Source organism: Lissotriton helveticus, chromosome 3_2, assembly GCF_964261635.1.
Source record: "Lissotriton helveticus chromosome 3_2, aLisHel1.1, whole genome shotgun sequence".
In the NCBI taxonomy this organism is placed as follows: domain Eukaryota; kingdom Metazoa; phylum Chordata; class Amphibia; order Caudata; family Salamandridae; genus Lissotriton; species Lissotriton helveticus.
This window is the reverse complement of record NC_136062.1, coordinates 198124145-198144749: the sequence shown is the minus strand read 5'-3', so window position 1 is coordinate 198144749 and position 20605 is coordinate 198124145. Positions and strand designations below refer to the sequence as shown.

The 20605-nt window shown below is 44.0% G+C and overlaps 1 protein-coding gene across 2 annotated transcripts in view; it reads left to right on the top strand.

Annotated features, from left to right (window-relative positions):
* NPTN (neuroplastin) overlaps positions 1-20605 on the top strand; it is a 508163-nt gene that overhangs the window by 194569 nt on the left and 292989 nt on the right. The gene's annotated exons all lie outside the window — the stretch shown is intronic.

Genomic DNA, 20605 nt, shown 5'->3' with positions numbered 1-20605 from the left:
TCTTTCTTCTAGAGTACCCGAGGGCTCTGTTCTGAGCCCGCTGCTATTTACGTGGATCCTTTAGCTGACACCATTGAAGGCTATAGCTTCTCTGTTTTTCTACACTGATGACATCTAGATCATCTTCTCTCTATCATCTATCGAGGCTCACATCCCAGACATTCTGAACTTCTGTCTTCTGAAGTTTGCCCCCTGAATGAGTAGCAACTCCTTCAAGCTAAAAGTTGATACGTTGGAGGTCATGCTGGTGGGCAACAGCCTCAAAATGAGGGGGCCACAACACTGGCCTGATACTATGGATCCCCTCCAGTGCCTTTCTCTAAGGTGAAGAAATTAGGTTTCAGTCTTAACAACGAGATGTCTATGAAAACTTAAATATCTAAAGTAGGCTTTATCTGTTTTGCAGTTAAAAAGTGGCTGAAGAAAATTATCTGGATGCTATTTATTTTCTGCTAAGCATACTGTTATTCAGGCCTTGATTATGTCAAGGTTGGACTGTGGTAAAATTCTGTACCCGAGAGCTGGCAAAACCTCTCTTAAATGCCTACAGGTGGTCCAGAACACGCCTCTACGTCAAACCTTTTTCGTGACCTCCACTTGCTCCCAGTTGAAAAACGCATACTGTTCAAAGCCCTATGCTATATGCATAAAGCCATGTCTAAAGTAAGTACTCATTATGTGCGCTTGCTTGTGAAACCTTACTGCACTAGCCACTCTCTTCGTTTCAGCAGTCCGTACTAGTGTTGGGTCCAGAGATTTAGAAAACGAAAGTTGGGCGGTCACTCTTTTTCCTAATTGGACCCCAAGCTGTAGAGTACACTGCCTGACCCGCTGTGAAGTTGTCAGTCCCTGACCGTCTTCCCTAAACTCTTAAAAACATGGCATTTTTAACTCTTTACGTGACTTTAAACAAGACACCTACCTCATATGTCTAGACCTGGGAAACCCTGCCGGGTAGCAATGCACTTTCTAAAATTGCGTATTAATTAGAATAATAACACTGGAATTGTAGTCCACTGACAAATTTTCATGAAGAAGAGTGCTAAAAGTTGCGGAGTTGAATTTAGAACCAGGTCTGGAGTAAGGTGCAGGTCACGAAGGGTAGCAGTTGAAAAGAAAAACTGTACCGCAAAGGGATCAGACTAGACCAAATGGTGCGGACTATATACTGACACAGTTGTTCAGTTAGAAAATAGGGGATCAAGCAGATGTAGGCATATTATTTAGTAAATGTGTTTTTAGTGCCTCAAAATCGTCCCACAAAGAAGAGACGAGGCTGCAGGTCAGATCATCAAAGTAAATGTTAAAAGTACCTAAAATATTGAAATTGGAACATTTTTAAAAATAAAAGGCGACGGCTTCCGCCAGCAACAAGCAACGGGGGCCCGGGAGACTGTAATTCAAGGAAACTGAAAATGTAAAATTTCTTGTCAAACTCACTAAGAAGATAACACACTCACAGTCTGAGTGATAACTTATCCATTTTACAGTGACACTGAGCCTTATTAATGATCGCAACCCCGCCACCCTTCTTGTCCAGATAGTCATTCCTCATCATACAATAATCAGCTGAAGTCAGAAAAATTACATAGGTAAATGGTCAATTATAAAATTAAAAACTTCCAGCTGATGTTTGGCCAAAGAACGGCAATACATGTCAAAAAAGCAATAAATCTTATGTCTAACTTCCATTAGAGGGGCAGCCACAGATCTGCTACTAAAAACTGGAGAGTAAGATCAAGAGGACCTTATTGCCGGCCACCTAATTACAAGGTCAGCTACCCTGCTAAAATCACAGTATCAACAGCATACAGGATTAATACCAGGAGCAATAGAAGCTGAACATACAACCAGAGTCTCAGTGCACAGAGCTAACAGTTGTGTGGGTGAATACTCCATTCTTTCTGGAGTGTAACAGCCAGGGTTTACTGGGCCCGTTTGGGTGCGGATGGGCGCAGATCAGCTTGCCTTTTGCGTGCCAGCAACAGTTCCGCGCCACGTGCATTTTTGCAGTGAATGGGCCAGGAGCAGGAAGGAAAAACCCACAAAGCAAAAGACTAGAGCTTCAACTGCTCTAGGAAGCAACACAAGTGAAATGGCTTCCTAGTCTGCCCCGCCTCCTATAAATTGAGCAAAGACAAGAGCACTCAGCGAGAAAAATGTAAAACCAAAGATTAAAAATTATCCTCCCAAATCATCAAATTCAAATATACAGTGCAAATAGCACAGATAATAAAACAGTATATGATCCGAGAAGCACAGTCTGTTTTCCAGCCAACCCGCGCCATTTCTGCGTTTTCATAATGCATGGGCGAAGAGCTGGAAGGAAGAGCCGACATAGCAAAAGATTAGATTGTTAACTGCACAACATGGCCACCTAGTCTTTCCCAGTCTGTGTTAAGGAGTTGGGTCTGCCTCTGGTCCAGTTGCAGTTGAGGCAGCCACCACTGAAGATCTTTTTGCAGTCTCCACCCAAACGTAAATGGAATCTAACAGGTTCCTTTGGTGCTTGTCCCACTGAGACTTAAGATCTCACTGCAGAGCTCACATATGACATCAGGCTATTAAAAAAGCTTGGTGCAGGTGGTCTATAGGCCAAGAAGCCTTAGAGCTGCCTTCACTGAGACCCAGGACCGAGGCTAAAACATCGGGATAATAGCCTGAATGTGTCCTGGGCTCGTCGATCCAGGTGGAAGGCTCAAAATACATAGTATCCAGAATGGTTCCGATGAAGATGAAAATAAGCTGGTGCAAATGAATCAATAGTGGTTTCATCACATTGAGAACCCTAACAATATAAGATGGTGCACCGTCACCTGAAGCTGCTCCATGACTGAATATGGCGAGCCTGTCTTAAGCAGACAGTTGTTGATGATGGGGAAAGTCTGGTACTACTGACCTCTGAAGGTTTGCTGCAACCATTCCATCAGCTTTGTGAGCAGCCAAGGGGCACTGATGAGGCCAAAAGAGCACAGCAAACTGAAAATGTTCATGGCCTACCTTGAACCGACTGTTGACCTGTAGCACGAGAATATCGAAATAGGTGTCCTGCAGGTCCAACACTACCATCTAGTTTTATAGATCTCGTTCAAAGAGAACCTGGTGTAATAAGAGAGAGGGCCCCACCACCAATGGGACAGGGCCCCATTATCAAACAGTTGAATCAAATCTCCCCTCGATAAAATTGTTTTATCCTATTGTCAACCATCTTTGAATCACTACTTGCAAAATCATCCGAAACGCCAATCAAGCTAGTACCACAACAATATGGAAAAACCCTTAATTGTTAATAGTGTTTCATGAACACTATATATATATATGTCTCAAATACAGTCAAATGATCTCGGAATCAAATTACCATCATATAAGTTAAAGCCTTGTTATACAGTGGTATGTATAAAATACACGCAAAACCCAAATCTTATAATAAAAACAAAATATAAAACAGAAAGAAACATATAAGACAACAAACAGTTGTCTATTTAAGAAATACAAATCTGCTTAGGCCATTAAACTCACATGCTCTACTAAAGAAATACACATCTCTAATATTGAGAAATTGCAGCAGATTCGGTCAAATAAGGACGTCAACGCGTTTCGGTGGACTTCCCCTGTTTTAGCCACCTTCCTCAGGACAACAACAAATGATCTCCCAAACACTATAATTACAAATATAGAAGACCAGTGTGTGTCGTTCAAAACTCCTTCTTAGGACCTGTGTGCAGTTCTTTTGAGTCCCCCCACTATTCTTCTTCAAGTGTGTTAAGATCTGTTGGACACCTACTGCTAATTCATCAGGTTCTCTGGCTGCCCAGTGTTAACTGCCTCATTTTGGACCTCAATAACGTGGTTTGAATTTCACTAATGGCTTGAGCTATTCTTTAAAAAACCCTGACCGTCAGTAGGGCAGTACTACCGGACTATTATTTTGTCTGTCAATATTTGTCTCCATCAAATGCATGCAGCATAAGCCTTCTCTGTGTTGTTTCCACTACTGTATTCCTCTTCCAGTAGTTTCTTGAATACCTATACACCACTGATATGCGTTTCTTCCAGCTTAGTTGAAAAAAATGCACATCTGCTTTCATGCGGCATAAAAGTCTGATTGAGAAGACAATTAGTCTGTATATGTATTCAAGAAACTACCAGAAGAGGAATATGATAGTGGAGAAAATCAAAATTGATGCAGAGCCACACTATTCCACCTCCCGGCATGCAGGGGATATGCTGAAAAATATTCTTGATGCAGTCTGGTGCCGGGTAATATACTGGTGAGGAATCTGCTGTTAGAAGTAGCCATCAGAAAGTTGACACAAATCTATTGATATTTAATGGACAGTTAAAAAAAAATGTGGGCTTTTTTCATAGTGTTTGAGGTTTTTGGGAAAGGATGGCAGAGGTGATCAAAGTACATTACAGAAGTATTTCCTTAGCACACTATTGATACGCAAAGTATTAATGATGGCCGTTTTCTATGCCTGCTATGGCCTGAAATGTTTGAAGACCAGTTTGTACGCTGTCATCTTGCTCTCTCTCTCCTCCTTCCCAACTGGTTGCAGTTGCCTGCACCTGCAAGTGGAACCAAATAAGACACTATATAAATTCATCCTATCACTTTAAAACGTTTTGGAGCTGTTCTTAGTGAACATCCCTTAATATACAGCATATAGTCTCTACTTAGTTCTTATGTTTTCCACATACTAGGCAGGGCACAGATATTCTCTTTTCTGATACTTGCCCAGTGGTCAGTTGTGCTGAGCTAAATTGCAATATGTTAATACCTCTACATAAATATACTTATCATTAAATATACTTATCCTTTGTTTGACAGTGGTACCATTCTTTTGCGTCACCTACCTAGAAGGAGAATGTTCTTGTCAATTCTGTTCTGGAATGCATTCATGGTTTCTGAGGCATAGTCTTCCTAAGACTTTAGTTTATTGTATGGTGAAACCTGTTTCAGCTATATAAGTAGGATTCAGTACAGGGCATTGTAATAAAGTCTGCAACTTCGAAAGACCACAATCTATTTTTCTGGGCTCTGTCCCTGCCATTTAAGGGGAAGATCCCTCAGGCACCTGCACCTGTTTGCTGGCTACATTTAAAGAATGCAATTCTTGTAGGACTGGATAACCTCTTCAAAACCAAAAGTATAGCAGGAGTCCGTTTATTATTTCAGTTATGTCTGGCTAGTTCTTCATTGACCTGGCATATTGCACACAGGACAAGATCACATTGCATTTGCCAGAAACTGGCCCCATTCCTGCTCCTTTCGGGGCTGAACACTTGGCAGACCCTGATCTACAACCCTATGTGGATGAGCTTTTTTTTTTTTTTTTAAAGAATTTTTATTGTTGCTGTCACATAGTATAAAATAACGGTGCATCTTACTTCAGAGCAGCGTCAACATTCAGCCGCCTACAATCAATAGAGCAACTTTTTTTCATTTTACCCCCCCCAACTTAAAACAAGCTACGTCGAGGGTCAGAGTCTACAATCAGTACCAGAAATCTATCTTAACAATTGGTGTGTCCAATGGCATCTAGCAGCATTTTATGCAATCATTTGTTAAAGATCTTGCCTGTGTTTACAGTTCCCAGGGCCTCACGACCTGCGCTGCTACTGATCCCCGCTCCCTCCCACTACTCCATGTCCTCATCCTCACCTGAGCTGTATGTGGATGAGCTTTTTTAGTGTAGAAAAAAGGGGTCATGGGTATAGACACGTGTTTACTTTCTATCCTGTTCATAGCATTGAGGTCTTTCAGCAAAATTCTTATTGAAACTGACGCCATCTCTTCTGGGAAAAAGTTTGTGCTTAATGGCGTTTTCCTAAAGGGAGCATGCCCTGATTATTGAGACTGACCCATTCAGTCTCTTATACACTATTAGATGGCAAATGCCTATCTTTCAAGGCGTATCGTTCATTGGTATGGAAAAATTACAGCTCAGTCTATAGTGTTACTTCAACCCTGTAGACCGAAAGAGACCCTACTCCGATCCTTAATAAGGAGGCACATGTGTGCGAAAGTAGGGGAGCTAGTAAATCTCGTCTTGGCACCTGTGTTTCTCTTAAACAGATTAATGGTGTCTTCAGTAAAGGCTTGTTATGTGTAAATATTTCCAAAACTGGGAATCTACTTAGATGTACAACCACTAATATTGCAAGATCATCTGTGAACTGATTTATTTTCTTTGCATTTCTTACCTAACATGAAGTAGACTAAAACAACTTTTTTTGTAAATGTTGAGGAAAAAAATCAGTTTCCGACCAGTCTCGACCTACTCTTCAGATCCTGTACTTTAATTTATCTTCCCCACGACTCTCTATACTACACAAACCATTCATGCTAGCCTGGTTGCTTACTTTTTTGTCTGTCCCTTTCCTACTCCATTACCTATCTCTTCCACATATTGTGGTTCTGCTGAGGTACTTCACCATAGTAGTATTTCAATTTCCAAGCTATGCTTAAAGCAAGTGATTCATATATGTTATGGTTCCAAAACTAATGCTCCTAGGTTTTTAGATTAAACCAAGACTTTCTTTTTGGATTATATTTTTTTAATGTTGGAATTACAAAATTGTAACTTTTTTATTGTGTTATTTTTTCATTGCATACATTCCTTTATCTTTCTTTTCAGGTCACAGTGTTGTGTAGCTTTTGTAAGTAGAGCTTTGTTTTCCCTCAACACAAAAGTTACAAGTCACTTTGTACTTTTACAAATTTCCCCTTTTAACACGTTAACTTAAAGTTCTCAATTTTTTTTAAAGCTTCCAAATTTCTTGTACGGAATGCAGATTCTGAGCAAAACCAGTCAGCAACAAAAAATTCCACCTTAAACCGGTAGTCAGCAAAGATTTCCCTGATTTTCTCTGAGGGATGCAGGGCACTCTACTTCTGAATTTGGAGCAAGCATAGGAGAGACTAGTGTCTTTTGCCATTGGTGCACGCTTTATTTCTCAAGATCATTGGACCTTCAACATAAAGTCCATGAGTCTTCTGTGCTGTTTCTCCGAAGTTATTGTGTCAGCACTGTAATTTTCATCAAATTGCAAAGAAGGGAAAACTAAACTAAGAGGCCTAGAAAAATAGGCATCTAATTTTTCCTTCTTCAAGTTGGCTTTTCTGAAAGACCACATTGGTTCCTTTTCTGGCCATATGTGCTCACCTCAGGGCCTGTAGCAGCATTCCTATCCTGTTGCTGTACTTCAGTCATCACATCCGTGCTCAAAATAAATGAGGTCTAAAAAAAGATTACATTACAGTCAGGCAGCCTATGTTGGAGGCTGGACTGTACCAGCACAGCTGATAAAAAAGGCTAGTGATGCGCCTTTGATAGCAGAAATGTTAAAGTACGTTGGAAAATGGTCCTGCAGCAGCACATAGTTGGCAAAGTGTGTCAAAGACACTGCCACAGTACAAAAGGTTCTAAATTGAAGCTGATGGGGGGAGCCAATGATGGAACTATAGCATCTCTTGAGTTTTCAAGAAAAGCTTTGCACTGCTACAGAGTGGAAGTGGACTCAACATAGGACTTTCAACAAATAATGAAGACTGCAGTAAGATTTTTTCCCCCTCTTATGAAGATAACTAGATCGGGGATAACTAAGTTGCTGCACCAAATCAGCAGTAAAGTTCAGATTACAATTGGAGCAACGGAGGCTTCTCAAAGTCAGCAAAGAAAAGTTTGCTTCTCATTGTAAACATGAGCTAGTTAGTCATTTTCAGATGCAAAAATAACTTTACCAGACTTCATTTACTCGGGTAAGCAGCCAGATATTTTGTATCCAGATCGACACCCTAGAAATAGGACACATTGGCAGATTTCATAGAATCAGGAGCGAGGTAAGAGAAAAATGCATGCATTGCAAATATTGAATTGATTCTTTTACCATCTCTCAAAATATTTGATTTGTAAGAATCTGAATTCTTCTGGAGGTTCCATCTTGATTCCATGCTAATTTTGCTTTCTTTGTAGGCCTAGGATGGTTGTGTGATAAATTATCAAAGATCAGGGCACCACTTCATCTGAAGATTGACAAATTTAAGATTACAAATGGATTGAAATAAAGACCTGCGTTTGCCAAAGCATTTCTGATCTTGGGCCAAGGATGATCATTCACTTGGATAACCACTATGAACCAGAAAGCGTTTCCTGCATATTTCACTTAATCTGACTAAGGTTTTGCAAGGGAACCTTATTTGACTATCAAACTAGTTGCTGGCTGTTGCCCAAACCTAATCATCTGGATTGGCCCTCACTAGACCTACTGATAAACAAGCAAAAGGGTAATTGCCACCTTGAGAGTTGGTAATTCTAGCTCTTGAGCTCTCTGAACACCACAGTATGAATGCCTACCCATCCATGGAGCCTCCTATTGGACGTCATCATTGGAGACTGAAATGTCTGCCACTAGTTTTTTTTTTTGTAAACCGATTTTATTGAGTTTTCAAATAATGTATAATCACATCTCATACATATTCAATTCCCATACATTAGCCCTACAACACTGGACCAATACGTGTTTTCCCAACATGGCTGTGCCTCGTCTCACAGAAACCGGTGCAGTCCAGCAGTTCTGTCCATACCAGGAGTGAGTCTTTGCTAACATTGAGAATGACCGCCCAGTCGAGCTGAGACGTAGCCCTGCAGGATTAAATTGTGGTGTTCCTTACTGAAACAAGCACCGTCAGCCTCTATGTCACAGCGCATAAACCAACAAGACCGAATCAGAGCATCACCCCCCCTCAACTCGCCCCCCTCCCTTGAGCCTCCCCTCCCGTCCGAGCCCTACCACCCCCCTCCCCTCAGACATGTCGCCGTCCCTAACCGCACATTCAATGCTCCACATATGTTCCACCAGCTCCATCCGAGTGCATTGTCAGGAGCCCATACCTCCGTTGGGACAACGCACCCACCTCCATGTACCTCCCCCCTTTCTCACAACATACTGCCAGCTCTTGCAGTCCTATGTGCCAGAAATAACACTCATGGCCTGGGAGATCAGTCATCATCTCCTACCGGATTTTTGAGCAAGTTCACCATCGCCACCCAGGCTCTCACAGAGTCCCACAACTTATCATTGTCAGTCCTCCGGGCTAATTGAAGCCTGAGTGTCCCCTCACATTCCGCCCATTTAGTAAATTCTCGAAGCCAGTGCGCAGCGCTAGGGGCCGTGACCGCCTTCCAATGGCTAGTTATTTCACGCTTGGCTAGAACTAATCCCAAGTCTAGGAACTTACTGGTGATTTTGTTGCGGGAAGTGTGGGGAAACCAGTGTAAGAAGCCCACCCCTGGGGTAGTCTGCAGATCCGTTCCGTCACCTCTGTCAACTTGGCCAATACCTCCCCCCAGTATCCCCGGAGCAGTGGACAGTCCCAGAACATGTGCATGAATGCTGCCCCTTCCAGTCTGCGCCGTGGGCCGGTAGCTTGGGAGGCAAAGAACTCTTTAAGTTTGTGAGGTGTAAGTTATGCCCGGTTAAACACATAGAATTGGATAAGTTGGAACCTCGCATTCCGGGAACACTTCCAGGCCCGTTCCAGTAGCAATTCCCAAGGTTTCTCCTCTATTGGCGTTCCCAAGTCGGTTTCCCATTTAGTACGCAGTGCCTCTAGAGGAGTCTTCAAGCCTTGCCTCAGTCTCCTATACAAGCACGTCGCCGCCTTGAGTCTACCTGCGGAGGTGACTACATATTGGCAGGGGAGGAAGGTCCGTGGTTCCTCCAACCCTTGCTTCCAGTGTCTGCGCACAGCAGCCGCCACGCCCGCGTGTAAGAGAAAGTCCTGAGAAGGTAGTTCATGCCTCTGCATGAGATCTTGGAATGGTAGAAGCGCCCCATCTTCGTATAGATATCATATGGTGGAGATCCCCAATTCCTCCAAGTCATGCAGGCGCTGGCAGTCCCCACCGTGTGGGAGCTCCACGCAAAACCATATCGGAATCTCAGGGGCATAAGCCGGACCCCCCTTAATGCATCGCATAGCCCTATACCAGCATTGCCTCAGAACCTACAAGTCCCTGGACACCTCATTTTCCCGTACCGGGAGCTGTAGCAAAATCCGGCTCAAGCGGCGAAGCTCCAGGTCACCTCCTCTCTGGTGTACCGCCAATCCCAGCTTCCCTGCCAACCGTTGTGTGAACCATTGGAACTGGGCCGCATGGTAATAAGCCTCGAAATCCGGCGCCGCAAAGCCCCCCTCCCATCGCGGGCGCATCATGGTCGGCAGAGCAACTCTTCGTCTCCCTGTTCCCCACAGGAAACTTGAAACCATGGAGTTGAGTTGGGCAAAGCACTGTCCAGGGATCCAAAGCGGTAGGGTAACAAAGTAATAAAGTAAACGATGAAGGGTGATCATTTTTTGCAAGGCCATGCGCCCCGCAACCGACAAAGGCAGAGAAGCCCAAAAGTCCAGGCTACTCTTAGTGGCACGCAGGGCTCGCCCTATGTTGGCCTCAAATAAGTCCACTGTCTCATGGTAAATTCTAACCCCCAGATACTGTAGGCACCTACCCTCTCATCTCACATCAACCCCTTCGGGAGGATCACCACGCTCCCCCTGCAGCGGAAATAGACAGGTCTTGGCCCAGTTAACTTTAAGCCCCGCCACCCGTCCTAATCCCTCCAACAACTACCAGCCCCCCCAGAGCTCATCAGTGGCATTTGAGAGGCACATCAGTAAATAGTCGGCGTATAGGGCAATGTGATGCGTCCGGCCCATCCCCTCTAGCCCTCTATAATGCCCCCCTGTCCGTGCACGAACCGCCAGCGGTTCCATTGCCAGGGCGAACAGGAGGGGAGACAGCGGGCATCCTTGCCTCATTCCCCTGCCCACTTCGCAAGCAGCCGAGATCACACCCCCCGTTCGAACTCTGGCCGTTGATCGAGAGTACAGAATCTTCGTTCATGCCACGAACCCCTCACCGAGGCCGAAGGCCCTCGTAACTCGGAACAGGTATGGCCATTCGAGACTATCAAAGGCCTTTTCGATATCTATAGATAGTACACAGGCCTCGTTGTCTCCTGCCCCCGCCTCATGCAATAACTGACAAAGCCTCCGGATGTTCAAGGCCGTGATTCGAGTGGGGATGAACCCAGCTTGGTCTCCGTGGACCAGAGTCGTCATGTGCACCATCAATCGACTGGCTAAGATACCACTCTGTATTTTATAATCGATGTTCAACATCGCCAGGGCACGATACGCAGTTCGGTCCCACTCCGGCTTTCCCGGTTTAAGGAGCGGTACAATCATAGCCTCCCTCGTCGAAGCGGGCAAGAAGCCCACCTGCCTTGATCGGTTAGCGCCACCAGCTGCGGAGCCAGCACGTCAAGGAAGGTGACATAGAACTCCGAGGGGAGTCCATCTGTGCCTGGGGTTTTCTTTTTGGCCATACGCTTGAGGGCTCCCCTGACCTCGCTCAGCTCTACCGGCCGACCCAGACTCTCTGCCTTCTCAGCCTCGAGCTGTGGTAACTCTACCTCAAGGAAGTCTCCTTCTTCCAGTTCCCTGGGATCTACTATGCTACGGTATAGGGTGGTGTAGTAATACAGGAATTGTCCATTAATGGCCTGCTGCCCATAGTGGGTCACCCATGTCTGCCACTAGTGCCTTAGCTCAGTTTCAGCTGCAACTGTCCCTGGTGCCAACCTGTAGACCATCTGCAGCCATTGAGGAGTTGTGCTGCTTTCCAAATGCTGCTGCTTCCTTTGCCACTGTAGAACCTACTTCGAATCAGCTCAGATGTTCCTTTGGGGCTCCAGGGTTAATCCCTCTATATTTTATGCCCCGATTTTTGTTATATCAAGAATAAACTGTTAGTTATGAAGGCGTCTGCACAAGCCATCAGAGATTATCCTGAGTTTGTGCAACCTCAGCCCTGGCCTCTGGGTCATGGCTCCCCTCAGTGACCACCCCACCCATCTGTGACATACTAAAGTATCACAGCTGAAGGTACTATGGGCCAGCCTGTCACATCATCCTTTCCACACATGCCACATAGTTGAGATGGGGTGGAGGTGAAAGAGAAGAGTCTCTCAAATCCTCAAACCTGTTGAAAGGAACAGCTGTAGTTCAAACGGGACTGGTGAATGCACCAAGGTAAGTTAAAAAATTAATTAAAAAAAAGCTTTTAAATGTTGTATGTGCTGTATGGGTAAGTGAGGTGTTCTCGGGATAAATAGCAGGCAGAAGACCAAAAGTAGTTGAAGAAACAGCATTCGTTGCCAGGGACCTCAGCCTCCAACAGTCCAAGCCAACTGACAAAAGCTTTCAAATAATGACATTCTTTCTCAAGGAAGAGAGTTCCACAATAGAACACAACCTAGCCACTTCAGAAAAGGAGATTGCGCAATACAAGGCACAGAAAGGAGAGACATAAAAGCAGAATACCACAGTGAGTGAGTGAGTGAGTGTGTGTGTCTGTGATGGAGTGTGTGTATGTGTAAGCATGTTCGTGTGAGTGAAAGTGAGTTGGTGAATGAGTGATAGGGGGAGTGAGAATCTATCATTGAAGGAGAATGACATTGATTGTAACTCAGGGGTATGGAATTTCTATACCCTGACTCCCAGGATATATTGTTTGGGGGTCAAAGACAACACGTTTTCATGTTTATTGTGTCCTTGGAACAAGTAGGCCCAACCCCCTGCAGCACAAACCCTGTGGCTGCCAGTTTACAGTACCACATTATGGATCATGGAAGGGCATTGTCTACAGTTATGGTAATATTTGTGGACTTGTATTTACAGTTAGTTAATACAAAGCCTTTATTAGAGTGAGCGCTCTAAGGGAATTTTGTAAGCTCAGACTGCAGTACTGCCAGTGGTTTTAGTTTAAAAATATGTACACATGTTTGCAGAGTTTAACAATATGAGGCTACATACAGTGCTCCCAGAATGCTCTCTAATGTGTTGCAGATATCTGCAGAAGCTTGAAAACAAGATTGATGATTTCTTTTTAAAATGTTCACAAAAAAGCAAATGGGAAACAAACATTTTGTGTAACTCTGTGAAATTGTAGGTCATATTTCTCTGAAGTATCATTGAGTAAAAAGTGTTGATTCATGCTAGTATTTCCCAAAAATATTCACAAGGGAAAATCAGTGCAACCAGTTTTAACAAGATTATGGGAAACAGGAAAACAAACAAGCTTTGGCAAAGCCAATAGGTGTGATATTGGTGTTCAGCCTTTTGGTTTTGTCAATGTGTGTATTGTTTTGATATGGTTTTGTAAAACTTTGTGGGAGCTGCCAAGACATCACCATTATAACAAACATTAGCAAGAAGCAATGATATTTTTGGTGTCAAAATGCACACATTGCTACAGGAGTTCCTGCCACTGTCCAAATTACTTTGTGTGCCAATATACTCTTTCGGGAAGACCGGAAGCTAGTCTATGGATAGAGAGATATAGAATTTTGATGAAAACAAAAGGTCTTGGTCAACTCCAGACCAAATAAGAGGCCTAATTCTTAAAGAAAGTCACAAACTTGCACCCATGGTATATGTCCTTGTATTAGTGCAGATTGGCGGCTTTCATGAATTCACAACAATTTACAGAAGTAGGCCAGGAAATAGCATTCCTAGAAAATATTTGTGAATTGTTTTTTACAGGTTTAGATTTGTTCATGCAAAAATCTGTTGTGCATTCATAAGTTCACTTGCCTCCAAGCACTTTATTCCCAACCATGTAAGTTGTGCTTTTTGCATTGTCAGGAATACATTTCCAACCTTCCTCAGTATAGGAAAAGATTAGAGACGAGTTGGCGAAAAGCCCTAAAACATGAAATTTAGAAAGTTTGCGCATACTCAAAAGGTTATGTCACCCTGTAACTATTGCTCACAGCAATCTCCAGCCCCAGTATAGTTCTGCAGAAAGGAGGCAAAATAAGGACATTGCTAGAATTCAAACTCTTTTTAAGTATGAGCCTGGTGTAATCGGAAAGGCTAATATCAGAGCTTTCAGATAACGAGATTGCTGCCATAATTTGTCGCTGCTCTTCATGGCACCAAAGGGACAATTGCATTTTTTACAGGACAAGTGGATTTATGAAGCAGCCTGTCCCATGGCCAAGTAGATATTTGATTAAGTTCCACACCCCTAGTAACTGAATGTGAGACTGAGTCGGAGTGATAGTTATTCCCAAGTTACTGTCCACACATGAGCTGTACATAGTGTGTGGGTGGATGTGGTCCCAAAAGCAGACCAAGCAACAGCAGTGTAAGCATGCACAAACTACACCTCAGTCACACGTCATGTCACTTTCGGTCTTTCACAATGACATTCAGCTGCTGATAAAGTGAAATGCACTGCTAGTTGCAGTGTAACAGGTAGACCTCTGCCAGGGGTAAAGGTAATATGGTGAACTACGCAGTATACGCATTTTCTGGGCACCCCTATCCTACACAATCAATCATTCGCTCTTCAAGAATTCCAAACCATTGAAATATATTGGGTATTCCTGCAGTCTGTGCAAGATTGGAACATGCTGCCTGAAATTTCTGCATTTAAGGAGCCACTTTCCCAAAACCTAAAAAGTGCCGTGTTCTTTTTGAAAAAGAAAATATTGGGTTTTTGACAGAATATGATATTCAGATTGCTTACAGTAAAGTGTTTGCAGTGAATATTGAAAAGAGTACACTAAAGCACTAAACTTGTAAAAGGTGAATTGAGATTTGACAAGCAAACTAAACCTAAACTTGTAGCTGTAGTTGCATATTTATTTATTTATCTATTTGAAACGTTTTATATAGTGCTGGCTAGACCCGAAGGTATCCGAGCGCTTACCATGAGGACAAGCATTTTTTTTAGAGCATTGTTACCAGTTACATAGTTAGCAGTTACACAGTTACAGAGCATAGTTACAAGTTGCTGGAGCGTAGTTACATGAGTTAAAAACATATTCGTAAGGGAAAAAACTGGCAAGGGGAGAGATTTAGGGGAGAGAGGAAAGGAGCATGGGAGGTAGACAAAGAATGAAAACAGGGGAAGAGGTGGGGGGTGAAGGAAACTCAACCGGGAGACGAGGAAAAAACAGTGTCCGACGTCCAGAGTGCTGTGATCCTGGTGGAAATGGTGTCATTCCCACACCTCTGCTGTGTGTGGACTCCCTCCGAAGGGGCTCTGAGACTCCAGGGCATAAATACTGGATCCTTCCCCAACAAGGGGAGAGGGAGTGCTTTGGCAAGGGGTGCCATTCCCACACCACCACTGTGTGTGGCTCCCTTGACGCTGTGGACTCTCTGAGGGGTCTCTAAGACTCCAGGGGATAAATGTTGGATCCCTCCCCAACAAGGGGAGAAAGGAGTGCTTTTGGCAAAGGGCACACACCATGGTGGTAACTTTAGGGATAATGGTGTAATGTGTTGTAAAATAATTTTATAATGGAGGGGGATAATTCCAAAGTCTTCAGAATTGTGAGCAAGCCCCCTTTCCTGCCAGCAGTCCTCTTGGTGGGAGTGAATCTGAAGAAGACTCCGCGGATGGTCGCCATCTTAAGGTCAGGCATGTCAGAGATGGTGGATTAAGGCTCTGGCTAAACCCGAAGGTATCAGAGCGCTTTACATGAGGAAAACAGCGTGTTACAAGTTGCAAAAGTTTAACAATAGTTACAGATTGAATAAATATACAATACAGGAGTAATTTAACAAACACGAAAATAAGGATCAGAAAGACCAGGGAAAGCTAGTAATCCACAGGAAGGAGACCGCAGTGGGGAAGAAAATGAGACAAATGTCTGAAGCCTGGCTGGTTAGGTGATGGCCACACCGGTGATCCAGAGCCAATCTCCCCTATAACTGTTGGAGCAGCTTCACCGGGAGTCAGCCATGTATGCGTTTCAGGTTCTGCCAGAATAGAGTGAGGAACAGGAGATGATCAAAAGTCTAGAATCCAAAGACTGGAGGGAGGAGCTGACAAGGATGGCAGGAAATGAGAAGGTATGTGGTTTGGTAGCCACAAACTGAAGAGGGGTAGAGGACAGAGCCTGAAACTTCAACAGAGGTATGTCCTCAGTAGGCCACTCATGAGAACATTGAAGAACTTGAGTCTGGGTGCCATTTTAGAATCAGGCAAGTCCCAGGTAAGGAGTGATGCTTCAGGGGCACTGCTTAACCCTGTGACTGAGCAGTTTGACTTGTCTCTTATACTAAGATACTGAGGCGCTTGCGCTGAGCATTCCATTCAAACTGTAAGCCTGCGTTCCTGCGCTCAGTGGGCTGCCCGAATGCGTGATGCAGACTGTGGGTGAGGTGACCAGTTAGTGTGTTCAGGTTCGGGCTCTCGGAGGGTGGAAACGGGTCGTGAGTCCCAAAGAGTAGACGCTATGCTAGGAAGGATTAGGGGGAGGGAGATGTCGCTTTTCTCCTAAGCTTAAGTTTCACGTCACGTCAGCAGTGTATTAGGCCCTCCACTGCTCACAGCGTAATCGGGAGAGGACCCGCTGCGTAGGCGTACCGGCTGGCAGAATGGATCCTCACAGTGCCGCTTAAGGACACTCACAGCGACCCAGCGGGAGAAACAGCAGCAGTAATGCTGATGAAGATGAGTGGAGCCGCATGGAGAGCGCGCTCCGAGGTAGCAGACCTTTATTCCACTGATCAATGTGGCATCTGTGATGTCCTCCGGTTAGATCCAACATGCTGTGACGCATCGGCGCCACCCATCCTGCAAAGTGGTATTCCACACTGCAACACAGGACCCAGGGGTTCACGCAGGGGTTGCATACATTTCAAAACCCAGATTGAAGCTTGGACTGGGGGATATGAATGACAAAGAGCCTGGACATGGCAGTTAAGTAGCATTGCACCAAAGTGGAAAAGTGCATTGATTATTATAATTCTAGTGGCATGGGACAACTAAAGAGTGCCTCGAAAGGGTATTGATTAAGTAACAAAGAGTATTCTGCATTGTACAGAACCCTGCAAATCTTACCATGGTGAATTTACTATGTGTGATATAGCTGCTTTCAATTTTGAGGGTATAGCCAATATTAGCTTGTTGAATCGGTTATGAGGTGTAGTTCTGCATGTCAGGATTAGGATGTATTGCTACATGTTGAGGAATTTAGTGGTATGATTTAAATTGGAAAAGTAGTTCTGGAGTATTTGAGAGGGTTTTAGTTAAATACTGATAACCTGCTACAACAGTAAAAGTTTTTTTTGATGATTGTTATTTTTAACTTGTGCTCTATTAAAATATATCAAAAAAGACATCAACGTTTAGGTACAGACACATATTGAATAACCGGTGAGGATACTCCTAACTTATCCCCTCTGAAGAAAGAGGATACTTTTCTCAGCTGGCCTCAGTATAATAAAACATTTGTCATAGCCACATACATATTGAATACAGCAGTACTCATGACATTCGATGACTGTTACTTTGCCAGATCCCAACTTCAGCCTTAATCATTGTACAAGTTGGTTATGTACCTTCTACAGCACTGCTGTCTACAACAGCACAGGTGGACAGGTAATTTCGTAGTGGGCCCCAATGTCTTTTTTGCCGTGTTTGTGGTACTTGCAGGCCAGCATAGACCTAATCTGTCGCACCACTAAAAGTGGAATCTTCTATCCAGTCTCTTCCCTTAAGGGGCAGGTGTTTCATACAGGGGCATTCCTCTAACATAATCAACACAGCCATCGGGAGTCGTACTGTCTCAGTGAAGGACTTGACAAAGCCCAGAAGTAATAAATGTGGAGTGCATCCCAAGCACGGTTGCTGTCTCTCCTATCACGCGTGCTATGTCTGCCCTACTAGTCTTAAATGGGGCGCACTCATAGACCGAGTGCAACAAATCCAGTAGTGTCCGTCAGGCATTTCATACGGGATGCTTCTTTTCAACTCTATAAAATATTAAATGCCCTTTTCAACCCTCTATTGTTCGCTTGCTTGCCTTTTTGTCTTTTTTTTCTTGCGTTTCTTCTCAATGGGCTTGATCAAGTGTGCTTTCATGGGTATGCAGAATGAAGATTTAGGGCCAGATGTAGGTAGCCAAATACCGGTCGGTAACGGCCGATTTCGGCCGTTACCGACCGGTATTAGGCTTTTGAGATGTAGGTGGGTCATTATTTACAGAATCGGTATATTTACCGATTCGGTAAATTTACCACTTCGGTATTTTACCGAATCGGTAAACATACCGATTCTGTAAATCCATATGTAGCTAACACTCCTAAGAGTGCCACAGGCCCTTAAGAGTCAGTATTTTACCACCCAAACCTATTGGGTGGTAAAATACCGAATTCAGGTGTGCATGCACATCTGTGCATGCACACCAGTGGAATGTGACACACAGACATGCCCTTAGGGCATGTATGTGTGCCACATGTCACACAAGCCTATACTTGGGGTGCTAAAGGGTGTCAAAGTGACACCCCCTGCACCCTGGCAGGAATCGGTATTTACCGATTCTGTAAATACCGAATCTGTATTTCCCATTGATTCCTATGGGCTTCAAGGCCCATAGGAATCAATAGGAAATACAGATTCGGTATTTACAGAATCGGTAAATACCGACTCTTACAGAATCGGTATTTTTTTCCCTACATCTGCCTCCTTCCTATTTACCGACTCTTAAATACCGATTCGGTATGAGTTGGTATTTAAGAGTCGCTAAATCGAAATTACCTACATCTGGCCCTTAGAGTGTTTGTGCTCTTTCTCGCACTGATGATACAGAGTCAGTGGATTTTATTTAATGGAGGAAAATCCGTCCATAAACACGTGATTTGACTTTAGTACGTGAATGTCTGACAGCAAAGGTGCCTCTCCAATTATTATGATAATTGAATATATTTATCCATGAGACTTGGAAGTTCAGATGTAGTCTTTGATTTCACCTTGAAAGCATGATAAAACTATCAGACTATGTAACATAGAGAGCACTTAATGAATGTTTTAATGTACGATAATCTACTACCTCTGCCCGAACACTACAGTATTGTCCTTCTGTGTTGTGCTGCTCTGTAAGGATATTCTGGTGCTGTGCAATTGCAGTCGAATTTCTTTTTAAGTCTTTGGAGATTTTTAGATACTTATACAGGTGTTATTATATGCACAAAAATTCTTCCTTGACACTATCCCTTGCACCCCTTCTGGGATGAATTGCTCTTCAGCATGTTGGAAAGATGAGTCTAACAATTGGAATAATACACCAGCAGCGCAGATCTCAGCTGCTAGTCTCCTGTTAATGTATTTGGGTCTGCATCTCTTTATCAAATAGTTTTTTCCATTGAAACTTCAAGTGGTAATCCCAGTAGAATAGTAGTATTTAATGGGCATAGATGATAAACTGCCACTGAACTATTCCTATGAACTATTCCTCTTGGAAAGTGGTTTATTGAAATTTGTAAAAATTACAAAGCAAGGTGCAGATTCTCTACTCGATCTCTCATGCCTGCAGTAGATGCATGCGCCATCTGACAAGTAAAATGTGAAGCGCTATGGTAACATCCTTGTAGGCATTCCTCAAAGAAGAAGCAAAAAAAGTGTCATGTTCTGGTTGCTTTACTGCTTCCTATATTATCTCCTACTACTTTCCTTCTTTTAGCAGCCCGGTGTAATTTCTACTGTTTAGTCCATCTGTCTCGTATGCAGTATTGACTTTTCTGCACTGTTTATTCTTTCTGAGCCTACATAGGACATTTACATACTTTCTATGAAGTTTTCCTTTATAGATGTTCTATTATCAAAAACCTTAATTGCATGTCACCTTTCCTGTTGTTTTTTTTTTTTTAAACAGATTTTATTGGCATTTGTCGTTCAGCAAGATACAATTACAAATTCATCCAGTCAGGAAGTATCCACAAATCCCCATGTAGGATCCGTCCCAGAGAGTTCGTACATCTCCCTTCCCAGCCTCTGCTTATCCTACGCCTGTCTACTACGTCATGCAATGGTTGCTGTACTGGATTCTCAGCAACGTTAACAGCCTAACAGTACCCCCTCCTCACACTACCTTCCTCCCCCTTCCCCTGTTGCTGCCGACCTCCTTGCCACTTCAACTCTTGCTGTGTGCATGGTCTGGGCCCCATTCACACTAGCCACATCCTTGTACCTTGTTCAAAGAGCTCGCCACGTAGGTGCATGTTAGGGTACCATGGCCCAGTTATGTCCCCCCGGCAGCTCGTTGGTGATCCAGCTCCCCAGGGCCAGCCAGTTGGAATCCCGCTTCTGGCGGGCGAGCTAGGTGTCGACTCTTGGTCCTCATTCTGCAGATCCTCTACCAACATCCCCCAGGCCTGTGCCTGCTCCAATCTCCCTATACCTCTTTTCGCGTTCCTAAGCAAGATTCTATGTTCACAGCTTGCCCACTTCACTAGTTCCCTTTTCCAGTTTCCGACCCCCGGACCTGCCGGGGCCTTCCACTTGCTGGTAAGTTCACGTTTCGCCAGAATGTATGCCAGGTCTTGGAACCTGGCTGTGACCTTGGTTTTAGTGGAGTGGGGAAATAGGTTGAGCAGTACATGACCAGGGGTGCATGGGATCTCCTTCTCTGTGACTCGCGCTGTCTCTCGAATCACCTCCTGCCAAATACCCCTCTATCCTCGGGCAACTCCACATCATGTGAAGATAGCTAGCCCCTATCTGGGGCAACACGCATC